Here is a 12,113-nt window from a genome sequence, read left to right on the forward strand (position 1 = left end):
GCTATAAAAGTACAAGAGTGTAATTAAGAGTGGTAGGGAGCTTGCTAAAGTATAGAATAAAAAGTAAAGTCCAGCATTTAAGCGTTCAGCTTGATTTCCTCAGCGTGTAATGATAATCAGGGTGGGGATTAGGGTTGTTTCAAATAAGATGTAAAATAAAATAAACTCTGAGGCAGCGAAGGTCATGATTAATGTTGTTTGTAGTGTTGTTAAAATTATTAAGAAGGTTCACTTTCGGTTTAAGGGTTCGGTTTTTAAATGATTCTGGCTGGCTAAAATTATAAGTGGTAATAGTCAGCAAGAGAGAATAATTAAGGGGGCAGAGGTGGGATCAATATTAAAATGTGTAGTTGTATTAGAGGTTTTTAGGAGTATTGGGTGATTAAATAATAAAAGACTTAGTAGTGCCAGTAGTATAGAATAAGTAGTTATAGCTGGGAAAATAATATTTGGGTTGAGAAGAAAGGCTGAGGGAATCAAAAAGGCAGTTGGAATAATGATTTTTAACATTTTAGTAAATTTAGGGTTTTTATGTGATCGGTTCCATGGGTTCGAGAAGTAGCAACTAGGAGGGCAAGGCCAGTGCTGGCTTCACAGGCGGATAGTGCTAAGAGTAAGATGGGCAATATGGCAGTGGTTGGGGTATTTGTAGTAGTTGTGAATGTAGCTATTATTAGAAAGAGAATAAGTATTATTCCTTCAAGACAAATTAAAATAGACATAAAGTGGGTTCGGTGAAGAGATAAGCCTAGGAGACAAAGTAAAAATATAGTGTTTAATAGAAAGATAATTATTGACATGTTGGGGGTTCTAATATTATTAGAATTTATTAAGTCGAAATTAATCGTTTTAGTTAAACTAACCCCTATATTCGGCTCAATCTAGGCCGCCTTGAGTTCATTCGTAGACCAAGCCAGCAGTTAGAAGTGTAATAATTGTAGAAGTTCATATTATGGTTGTTGTAGGTTGTGAGAGGTTAATTGCTCATGGGGTTGGAAGTAGAAGAGCAATTTCTAGGTCAAAGAGAAGGAATAAAATAGCTACTAAAAAAAAACGGATGGAGAAGGGGAGTCGTGCTGAACCTAGTGGGTCAAATCCACATTCATAGGGGGAAAGTTTTTCCATATCTGGTGTTATTTGTGGTAATCAAAAGCTCACTAGTATTAAGATGAGGGAGATTAATGTAGTAATAGTTAATATTAAAATAAGGTTCATTACTTTTTCCCGGGGTAAACTGGGATTGGATGATTGGAAGTCATCTATATTAATTATATTAAAAAAGTAAGAGCCTCATCAGTAGATTGATACATATAAAAATAGTCATACAACATCTACAAAATGTCAATATCATGCGGCTGCTTCAAATCCGAAGTGGTGGCCTGTTGTAAAGTGGAATAAAGATTGTCGAATGAGGCAAATAATAAGAAATGTAGTTCCAATAATTACGTGGAGGCCGTGAAAGCCGGTGGCTACAAAGAAGGTTGCACCATAAACACTATCTGAAATAGTAAAGGATGTTTCATGATATTCGCTGGCTTGTAAAATTGTAAAGTACAAACCTAATAGGATTGTTAGTAATAGTGCTTGAATAGCATCAGTTCGCTTTCCCTCCATAAGGGCGTGGTGGGCTCATGTTACTGTTACTCCGGAGGCTAATAAGACAGCTGTATTTAATAGTGGAACTTCAAAGGCGTTTAAAGGGTGAATTCCTGTTGGTGGTCACTGACCGCCAAGTTCAGGGGTAGGGGCTAAGCTTGAGTGGTAGAAGGCTCAGAAAAATCCGGCAAAGAATAGTACTTCTGAAGTAATAAATAAAATTATGCCATATCGTAGGCCTTTTTGTACTGGTATTGTATGGTGTCCTTGGTAAGTACCTTCGCGGACAATATCTCGTCATCATTGATGTATTGTTAAAAGTAAAATAATGAAGCCAAGGTATATTAAGTTTGCATTATTAAAATGAAATCATGCTGCAAGGCCTGATGTTAGTAAGAGGGCTGCGATAGCTCCTGTTAAGGGTCATGGACTTGGATCAACTATATGAAAGGGGTGTGCTTGATGGGTCATTAAATATTTTCTTGTAAATAAAGGGTTAGAAGTAATACGAAGATGTATGCTTGAATTAAGGCAACAGCCATTTCTAAGCAAGTTAGTAAAATTAATGTAATAAGAGTTATTGATGCTGTTAGGGTTATGGTATTTATGAGGGCTAACACTGCTGTTGAAGTAAGTTGAATCAATAAGTGTCCGGCTGTTAGGTTAGCTGTTAGGCGTACGCCTAGTGCAATTGGGCGAATAAATAGGCTTGCTGTTTCGATTAACACTAGCATAGGAATTAATAATGCTGGTGTACCTTCTGGGAGAAGGTGTCCTAGTGAAGCAGTTGGTTGGTTTCGTAAACCAATTAAGACTGTTATTAATCAGGTTGGAATGGCAAGAGCTATATTTATTGAAAGTTGTGTAGTAGGAGTAAAAGTATAGGGCAATAGTCCTAGGGTATTAAATAGTGTAAGTATTAGCAAGAGTGTTATAAAAATACTTGCTCATTTGTGGCCTGCAATATTAATGGGTAATATTATTTGTTTTGTAACATAAACAATTAGTGAGGATTGAATGATTGAATAGCGATTTTGGATGAGGCGGTTGGTTGAAAATCAAATGGTTAGTGGAAAGAACAAAGCTGGAATAGTTAGTGGAATTCCTAATATATTGGGAATGGCAAACTGATCAAAAAAATTTAAGGCCATGGTCAGGTTCAGTAATAGTTGTTAGGTTGTTTTTTATACTGCGGGGCTAATAGAGGGGGCTTAGTCTTAATAATTTTTGTAAAAAATATAATAAGGGTAATTCATACTAGTACAAGTATTATAAATCAAGGGGCAGGATTAAGTTGAGGCATGTCACTAAGGGAAACTACTTCCCTCTCTAGCTTAAAAGGCTAGTGCTGTACGTTAGCTTCTTAGTGATGAAGAGATTATTATTTTAGATCATGCTTCAAAGTGTTTTAGGGGTGTTGATTCTACAACAATGGGCATGAAGCTATGATTGGACCCACAAATCTCTGAGCATTGACCATAAAATAGCCCAGGGTGGGATGTAATTAGGGTAGTTTGATTTAATCGACCTGGGACTGCGTCTGTTTTAATGCCAAGTGCTGGGACGGCTCATGAGTGTAGAACATCTTCTGCTGAAATTAAGATTCGAATGGGGGATTCCATTGGGATTACAACCCGATGGTCTACTTCTAATAGGCGAAAATTTCCTGGGCTTAAATCATTTGTTGGGACCATATAGGAGTCAAATAGTAGATTTTCGTAGTCGGTATATTCGTAGCTTCAGTATCATTGGTGACCAATTGCTTTAATAGTTAGGTGGGGGTTGTTGATTTCGTCTATTAGGTAGAGAATTTGTAGGGATGGAAGTGCAATTAAAATAAGAATAATTGCAGGGAGGATTGTTCAAATTATTTCAACTTCTTGGGCATCTATTGTATTTGTATGTGTAAGTTTTGTTGATAATATTAAGCTAATAATATATAGTACTAGGGCACTAATTAAAAAGACAATTATTAATGCGTGATCATGAAAATGGAGGAGTTCTTCTATAATGGGGGAGGCTGCATTTTGAAAGCCTAGCTGTGCTGGGTGTGCCACTAAGGTTCACAGGTCTTGTGGTCTGTAATTTAGCACTGACAGAGCTATGTAATTATTTTACTAGAACCTTATAAGGGGAGAAACATAAGTGGTTGTGTGACTGGCTTGAAACTGGTTAGAGGTGGTTCAAGTCCCCCCTCCCTTGAGGTTTGTACACAAGTTGATTCTTCATATGTGTGGTATGGTGGAGGGCAGCCGTGAAGTCACTCTAGGTTTGTGCTTGTTAATTCAAGGGTGAGAACTTCACGTTTGGCCGCTAGAGCTTCTCAAATAATAAATATTATTATAATTACGGCTGTAAGGGAAATTAAAGAGCCAATTGATGAAATGGTATTTCATAGGGTATATGCGTCTGGGTAGTCGGAGTAACGTCGGGGCATACCCGCTAGTCCAAGGAAATGTTGTGGAAAAAATGTTATGTTAACCCCAGTAAATATTACCCCAAACTGAATTTTTGTTCATGAAGAGTGTAAAGTATAGCCCGTAAAGAGTGGAAATCAGTGGACGAATCCGCCTATAATTGCAAATACAGCGCCTATTGATAAAACGTAGTGGAAATGAGCAACAACGTAGTAAGTGTCATGAAGGACGATGTCTAATGAGGAATTAGCTAAAATAATGCCTGTAAGACCCCCTACTGTAAATAGAAAGATAAAACCTAGGGCTCATAATATAGCGGCGTCTCATTTAATTGTTCCACCATGAAGGGTTGCAAGTCAGCTAAAAACTTTTACTCCGGTAGGAATGGCGATAATTATTGTAGCTGAGGTGAAGTAGGCTCGGGTGTCAACATCTATCCCGACTGTAAATATGTGATGGGCTCATACAATAAAGCCTAAGAAGCCAATTGATATTATAGCTCATACCATTCCTATATAGCCAAATGGCTCTTTTTTACCTGCATAATATGTAACAATATGGGAAATTATACCAAAACCTGGAAGAATAAGAATATATACTTCTGGGTGACCAAAGAATCAGAATAAGTGTTGATACAGAATAGGGTCTCCTCCGCCAGCAGGATCAAAAAAGGATGTGTTTAAGTTTCGATCTGTTAAAAGCATGGTGATGCCAGCAGCTAAAACAGGAAGGGAAAGAAGAAGGAGTACTGCTGTAATTAGAACAGACCACACAAACAAAGGGGTTTGATATTGTGTTATATTAGGGGGTTTTATATTAATGCAGGTAGTAATAAAATTAATAGCACCTAAAATAGAGGAAACTCCGGCTAAATGAAGTGAAAAAATAGTTAAATCTACTGAGGCTCCTGCGTGAGCTATGTTTCCAGCTAATGGTGGATAGACAGTTCAGCCAGTACCAGCACCGGCTTCGATGCCCAAAGATGAAAGAAGTAAGAGCAGAGATGGGGGTAACAATCAAAAGCTTATATTATTTATTCGTGGGAATGCCATATCTGGGGCACCAATTATTAGTGGAATTAATCAGTTTCCGAAGCCCCCAATTATTACAGGCATAACCAAGAAGAAGATTATAACAAAAGCATGTGCTGTAACAATGACATTATAAACCTGATCGTCACCAAGAAGGGTTCCAGGTTGGCTTAATTCTGTTCGAATTAGAAGGCTGAGGGCTGTGCCGACTATACCAGCTCAAGCACCAAATAGTAGATACAAGGTGCCGATATCTTTATGGTTGGTTGAAAATAATCAACGAATTAATGACACAGGTAGAGTGGCCGAACAATAAGGTGGGGGGCTGTAAACCCCCTTATGGAGGTTTAAATCCTCTTTTTACCAGCAGCCCCGAGGTGTTGTTTACACGCCAAAATGCAAATTTGGAGAGGTACCCTATAAGTGCCGGGGCTTCCCCCGTTTTTTCTCCAAACGGGGGAAGAAAAATAGGTAAGAAGTGAAGGATGGAAGCCCGCTGGGTAGGGTTTTTAGCTGTTAACTAAAATTTTGCAGGATCGAGGCCTGTCCATCTAGTTTAGGCCTTAGCTTAATTAAAGTGTTTGGGTTGCATTCAGAAGATGTATATTAGAATTATACAGGTCTTAATCAGAAGCTAGGGATATTTAGACCCTATTATAGGCTTTGAAGGTCTATGGTTTTGGATTTAACCTAAGCTTCTAAGTATAAATTAGTGGTGTAATAGGAATTAATAGAAGTGTGCTAATAATTACAGGGGTTGGGTTAATTGGTTTAGAGGGCTTGAATCGTCATTTTATCGAGCTATTAGATGTATTTGGGGAAATAGTAAGAGCTGATGTAGCACCCTGCTTGTGGTTAACGCTTAGCTGGAATGAAATATTCAACGCAGCAATAGAGAAATTAAAATAATAATTTATTTGTCAGACAAATAAATGATTGGCACAGTGGTATATTTACCAAAAGCTCTGCACACCCCAGCCCTGGTGACCAGCACTTATATTCCCTCAGCCCAGCCTCCTTACTCCTCCTTTGGCTGCCTCTGTCCAATCAGCCTGGTTGAAATTCCTATTGGCTGTTTGCTAGAACCAATCATAAAAGATACACCCATTTCCTATTACCTTTTATGGGAGACAAAGAGCTATATTTCCTTCTATCAATATCTTACATTTGCCTTGACAAGCCATCTTAAATATCAGATCACCCTTTGCTCTTTGCTCTTCTGCCCTTTGCTCTTCTGCCCTTCTAGCAACAGGGGCAAATGGCTAAAACAGATGGCTCATGGTTTCAAATTTTGTCATATAAACAGAGGTCTTGGGTTCACCTTCTCACACACCATCAATGAAATAAGAATCTAACATAAGAATCTAACATCTCTTACTTTCTACATTCTTTTGTATAGTTACATTAAAATCAGTACATATATATAGATTGATTTTTAGAAGGGAAGAACTTATTAAAAATCAAGTTTCTAAAATGACCAAAAGAACAAGAACTGTTTCCAAAGTGACCAAAAAAACAACCTCAGAGCAGTTTCTCTTCCTCACCAGGCAGCAGCTGTTGTTGCTTTTAGCTCTTTGCCTTTTAACCTTCTCAGGATACCTTAAACCATGTTTTGATGGGAGGCACTATTTACCAACTCTAATTAGTGTTTTTGCAGCTTGGATTGTATTCTGTAATTCGTATGACCTTTTGTTCCCAGCTTTTGCTCCTTTTTACAACTTTGAGGTACTGCAACAAATCAATGAGGGGCCCTTGTTCAGGAGAATAAACAAACAGTTCTCAGCCAGCTGGCTTCTGCCTGGCCTGGAGCAAGCATTTGGAGCAAGCATCTACAAATATATTTTTCAGCTTATTTTAAAATACAGATCTTTGATCAGATGCCTCATTCCCCCCTTTCAAGCTCAAGGACCTTCATCCCAAGTGTCCTTGATAGCTTGACCTTCATCATATTCCTGAGGTAAAGCTCTGTATAGGGCCATGATATGAGGTAGAGTTTCATTTGAAATCATCTTGCTAATTGTACTTCTAAAACATGAAAAGATACATGGCACCATACATAAAACCATGACTACTACCGTCAAGAAAAACAAGCAAGACAATAGTATCCCTTTGAGTCCTGCAACATTTGGTAACCAATTGGTGAGCCATCCCATATCCCATCCTTCCCATGTTTGTACTGGGACATGTGCTATACTCTCCATCTTTGTGGCCAACACACGGATTGCCTCACCATTATCAGAAATGTTAAAGCAACAGGCATTCCCTGTCAAGTTCAAGACTCCACATAGGCCTCCTTGCCTGGCAAGTACATAATCCATTCCCAATTTTAGCTGCAAAATAGCGGCTCTACTTTCATCCAACTGTTTTGCAATAAGTCTCAAACTCTGGGCCGTTGCATTGGTTACAAGTTCCACTACTGCTTGCAATCGAATTATTCTGTTTAGATTATAAATAGGATCCCGTGCCCCTTGTATCAGCTCATCAGGATTCCAGGAGGCAGGATCATAATAGGCTATAATGCGCTCTGGTGGCCAATCGTTAGTATCGCTCCAACTCTGGGTACTTCCTCCTGCTATATGAGAAATATCAGCATTTCTTCGTGTACGTTTGACTGAACTAGTGGGCATAACCCACATTGGTGGTAATACCCATCCCAGGAAACAAGTCCCACTCCATTTAGAAGGGAGTTGCTTGTATGCCCATTCTCCACATATCCACCACAACCATCGGGTCTGAGATTTTTGGAACGTGGAGTGCATATGGCGAAATATCACAAGGGGTAAAGAGTTCACAATACAGTATGTTAGATTGCCTTTTGCTGTCACAGTTTTGTTCCACACCATTTTCCATGCATGAATAAAAGGAGGTGCACAGGGCAAGGTATTCCGAGTTCGATAGGAAGTACCGTCTGCCCAGGTTTGATTATTCTCAATATAATTCCAAGTATAGTGGCAACGAGAAGAGCCTACCATGGTAGAATCAGCTGTATCTGATGATTTATGTACACAGAATTCCCCTTGTACAGGTATAACTCGTATTGGTTTAGGTGAGTTCCATCCAGGGAAATTCTGTACTTCTGTTTGATGTGGCATTTCGCTTACCATACCAATGGCATTTAATGGTATCGGTAATAAGGGCATACCTCCCTCTGAATCATCTGGCCCAAGAGAGCAAACAAGGCAATTAGTCTTATTTGTAGCATTGGCTACCATTTCAGCTAAGCCTACCCACATATTGTGGTCATGGCGGAATCCATATTTAGCAAATTTGGTCAGATTCAAGGACCCTTCCCCTTCCCAAGGGATCAGGATTAATAATAAAATCATGTTGATGTCTAGTATATGCATTCCTCCCACAAAAGATTACCTTATTGTGATAGCAAAAAAATATTAGCCCCAATATAATTCCCCCAGTAACAGAAATGGGAAACCACCAAGACCAAAACATATATCCCGAGGATCCCCAATGAGTAATATCCCTGATAATTGTTCCACAAGGGGGGGGGGGGGGCAGTCAATCAATTATATAAGAGAATCTTCCCGTTCACAATCGCTGGTTTAGACGCTCCTCAAGCTTCAGGCGTGCGCAGGTCAGCCAGCTTCCAGGTTGTGGCTGCAGCAGGCCGGTCGTCTCAATGTTGCCCGTGACCTAGCCCGTTCCCCGTAGGGCTAGATACAGGGGTTTTTGGAGAGAGTCAGTTTTAAAGGATTAGAGGGGTCACCTTTGCAGTCCAACTGCCTTCGGACTTCTTCAAACGGGAGTGATGAATCCAGGGGGTCACCTCAGCTACCTTCACCGCTGTTGGAGTAGAGAGCAAGACGGTGTAAGGCCCACGCCACTTAGGTGCAAGTGGATCACGTTTCCACTCTTTCACCCATAGCTATCGCCAGCCCGGAACTGATGAATCGGCTCGGCAATGCTGCACGGCGTGCGCTGAGGGCCCACCTGTTAAGAGAAACAAACAAACAAACAAAACACGGGAGAGAGATTGCACTTGTCCCTGTGTCACATGGTCTCCTATTTGAGGTCAGCTGGAATATCCCGAACAAAGGAGGGTGGCCTCCCATACAGGAACTCAAAAGGTGACAACTTAAGTCTTTTTGTGGGTGCGCACCCTTCTGATTTCTGAATTTTCTTACGAATGTCAGAAGCGCACTGGGCCACAAAAGTAGCAGTAATCATTCTGCTGTTTTCAGGGGCTTCAGGGTCAAAAGGAGTCTATATACGATAGACTTCCTGCAGCCTCTCAAAAAGTCTCTCGGCCAAAAGTAGAACATTTGATTTCTATTCTACTTCTGAGACTTTAGACATATTAGTGGGCTTCTGGCATGCCCTGCGGATACCTTGCACAAGCGTCTGGCGGTAGGTAGTAAGCCTGGCCAGGTGAATTGCATTGTTTGGATCCCAATTAGGATCTTCCAAGGGGAAGTTGTCCTGGAGATGACGGTCAATATTAAAAATATTTCCCACTCTGGCCTGCTCACGCAAATATATCTGTGCTTTTTCAATTATGTCTCTCCTTTCCTCAGTGGTGAAAAGAGTATTGAGGAGTTGGCGGCAATCTGTCCAAGTAGGACTATGAGTATTTACTATTGAAGTCACCAAGTCCATCATAGCCTGAGGTTTTTCTGCAAAAGTCGGGGTGTGTGTTTTCCAATTCATCAGATCCGTAGTCGTGAATGGAATGTATTGGAGGGTCGAAGTTCGAGGTGGCCGTGGTCCGGGTTGCCCGTTAACCAGCACAGGCTCCTCAAGTGCATCAAATACTCTTCTAAGAGGGGCTACTACGTGACCTTTCTCTTCACTTTGCTCTAGGGGCCTCAAATCATAGGGGATGGTATCTGTCCCAAGGCGTTCTTTTAGCAGCTTTATGCGCCTGGCTGTATTGCTTGCTGACCGTTCAAGGTCTCCCTGTAACTTCTGTAATAATTCTCTAGGACTTGGATGTACAGGGGTTTGGGGTGGGCAATCAGTTGTTCCACTAAAGGAGACTGTAGATGGAGTTCTACTGGGACTCACAGGTGGAACAACCACTTCTGCTTGGGCTTTATTATAGGACTCCAATGCCTCCTGAAGATATTTATCATAATCTATCAAGGAATCAAGGTCTGTGACTTCAGCTCCATTACTCATTCCACTTTCTTGCCTTGGGGTTACAACTGGTGGAGTATTTGGATTAGGCTCCCCCCGACGTGGAGCATAGGGTGGAGGTGAAAGCACCTCTTCCTCTGGTCCCTCAAAAATGGGTTTGAGTTTATTTGGCAAGATTCCTTTCCTAGCTTCGGCTTTTACAGCCAATAATTTGCATTGTTGGACTTTGCATTCCCTTATCCATGGAGGATTATTATTTAATGTGCTCAGCCAAGAGTCTATATATGAAAATTGTTCTGGGCACCCTCCAGTTTCTTTGGTGATGTTAGACCAAAGTTTGCTCGCTAAATTTATATCAAAAGTTCCTTGAGACGGCTATCCAGTATTTTGTTTCGGCCAGTCTAATTCACATAACGTTCTCAAGCGCTCTGGGGTCATTTTGACTCCATATGCTCCTGAGAAGGCTTTCTTAAAGTTATTTAACATACATTCAAGAGGTGTATTTCCCCCCTTTGAACCTCCAACTCCCATTGTATGGCCCTGTGAAGTATCCACTCAGTCACTCACACACTCGCTTCGTGGGGTTCCTTGCCCAGTGAAGTCGCCTTACTGGGAAACGAAGTACTACCCACTCCACACTCAGGTCAGCTACAAATAGTACTTTCTCACACATACAATGCACTGGATACTTCACCACACTCTACCTCCCAATATTTCCCTTTCCCTCCACCAGACCAGCATCTGATGTACCCAACCACCTAGCGTACTCAGTTCCCCTTTACTGAGACGCAGAAGTTTGATCAAGACTTCTCTTCCTCCCAATTAATTGGAGGGCCACAATCCCTTTTGTGCACTTACCCTTAGCTGGTTCCCTGTTAATTTCTCTGGTTCCCCCCGGTTCCGTCGCCGTTCAGTGAGCAGGGTAGTAGACAGACGAGACTGCTGCGTTCCCCTGGAAAAAAAAAGGTTCCAGTGCGCGCTGGGTAAACAGTTAGTGTCCTCCCTCTGGTACCCTGCCCACTAAGGCGAAGGGGCTGCGTTCCAGCAGACCACTTATCCGAGTCACAGAGGCACCATAAAATGTAGCACCCTGCTTGTGGTTAACGCTTAGCTGGAATGAAATATTCAACGCAGCAATAGAGAAATTAAAATAATAATTTATTTGTCAGACAAATAAATGATTGGCACAGTGGTATATTTACCAAAAGCTCTGCACACCCCAGCCCTGGTGACCAGCACTTATATTCCCTCAGCCCAGCCTCCTTACTCCTCCTTTGGCTGCCTCTGTCCAATCAGCCTGGTTGAAATTCCTATTGGCTGTTTGCTAGAACCAATCATAAAAGATACACCCATTTCCTATTACCTTTTATGGGAGACAAAGAGCTATATTTCCTTCTATCAATATCTTACATTTGCCTTGACAAGCCATCTTAAATATCAGATCACCCTTTGCTCTTTGCTCTTCTGCCCTTTGCTCTTCTGCCCTTCTAGCAACAGGGGCAAATGGCTAAAACAGATGGCTCATGGTTTCAAATTTTGTCATATAAACAGAGGTCTTGGGTTCACCTTCTCACACACCATCAATGAAATAAGAATCTAACATAAGAATCTAACATCTCTTACTTTCTACATTCTTTTGTATAGTTACATTAAAATCAGTACATATATATAGATTGATTTTTAGAACGGAAGAACTTATTAAAAATCAAGTTTCTAAAATGACCAAAAGAACAAGAACTGTTTCCAAAGTGACCAAAAAAACAACCTCAGAGCAGTTTCTCTTCCTCACCAGGCAGCAGCTGTTGTTGCTTTTAGCTCTTTGCCTTTTAACCTTCTCAGGATACCTTAAACCATGTTTTGATGGGAGGCACTATTTACCAACTCTAATTAGTGTTTTTGCAGCTTGGATTGTATTCTGTAATTCGTATGACCTTTTGTTCCCAGCTTTTGCTCCTTTTTACAACTTTGAGGTACTGCA

General features: G+C 40.8%; 1 long non-coding RNA gene across 1 annotated transcript; it reads left to right on the forward strand.

The window, feature by feature from the left end:
• The first annotated feature begins 9,332 nt into the window (after positions 1-9,332).
• On the forward strand, positions 9,333-10,191 carry LOC310668738. Its single transcript, XR_014506821.1, has 2 exons — positions 9,333-9,584; positions 9,628-10,191. It is a non-coding gene; the product is annotated as an uncharacterized lncRNA (long non-coding RNA).
• The last annotated feature ends 1,922 nt before the right edge of the window (positions 10,192-12,113 follow it).

Source organism: Podarcis tiliguerta (assembly GCF_965153285.1).
Source record: "Podarcis tiliguerta genome assembly, chromosome: W".
NCBI lineage: Eukaryota > Metazoa > Chordata > Lepidosauria > Squamata > Lacertidae > Podarcis > Podarcis tiliguerta.